This window comes from Bidens hawaiensis, unplaced genomic scaffold (genome assembly GCF_021521415.1).
Source record: "Bidens hawaiensis isolate Kalapana, Puna unplaced genomic scaffold, B.hawaiensis_p1.1 tig00035479_1, whole genome shotgun sequence".
Lineage (NCBI taxonomy): Eukaryota > Viridiplantae > Streptophyta > Magnoliopsida > Asterales > Asteraceae > Bidens > Bidens hawaiensis.
Genome location: NW_027496170.1, coordinates 63,935 through 64,923, shown reverse-complemented (window position 1 = coordinate 64,923; position 989 = coordinate 63,935). Strand labels below are relative to the sequence as shown.

General features: G+C 40.6%; 1 pseudogene; it reads right to left on the bottom strand.

The window, feature by feature from the left end:
• Positions 1 to 332: 332 nt before the first annotated feature.
• Positions 333 to 717, bottom strand: LOC143587394 (18S ribosomal RNA; annotated as a pseudogene).
• Between the last annotated feature and the right edge of the window lie 272 nt (positions 718 to 989).

The following is a 989-nucleotide window of genomic DNA, read 5'->3' as shown; positions in this document are numbered from 1 at the left end:
GGTGATGGACCTTAGGTCAATGGACTAAGGGGTATTTAAAAACCCTTAAACCTCCCTAAAACCCTAAACCCTCATTTCCACCTTCGCCTCCATACACTCAAAAAGCACACACAAACACTCCCCTTATGTAACACTCCGACATAAGCTGAAGCGCCTGAGTGTGACTTACAAATTACTCAAAAGACATGTGACACTATTAACTGACAATATTATCATTAATTAATTTAAATATCTAGTACACAAGTTTGTAACAAGAAATACAAGAAAATTATAAGAACAATTAGATAACTTGTCCATTTATTAATATAACATAAGTTCTAATGTCTTCTCCCACATGCTCCACCGCTTGTGCGGGCCCTCGTCAATTCCTTTGAGTTTCATTCTTGCGAACGTACTCCCCAGGCGGGATACTTAACGCGTTAGCTACAGCACTGCACGGGTCGATACACACAGTGCCTAGTATCCATCGTTTACGGCTAGGACTACTGGGGTATCTAATCCCATTCGCTCCCCTAGCTTTCGTTTCTCAGTGTCAGTGTCGGCCCAGCAGAGTGCTTTCGCCGTTGGTGTTCTTTCCGATCTCTATGCATTTCACCGCTCCACCGGAAATTCCCTCTTCCCCTACCATACTCCAGCTTGGTAGTTTCCACCGCCTGCCCAGATGCTTCTATTTCTACTTTCCGCAAGCGAGCCCGGGCTTTTTCCAGCTGTTCTATGGCCCCTTCGCGCAATTCTTTTGAATTTCTAATAGTATTCAAGATTCTCTTTTTTCGATTATCTAATAAATCACTTAATGAAAGTAGATTATCTTTCCATTCATTTTAAAAATTCCATGATCCCTTCCCGAACCAAACATGAATCTTTCGATTCATTTGGCTCTCATGCTCAATATAAATTCCCTTATTTTGATTGTTAATGTACTGAGCCTATCCTCTATTCTTTTGTCACATTCCAAAATGAAATCAAAATATCAAAATCAAAAGGAATCA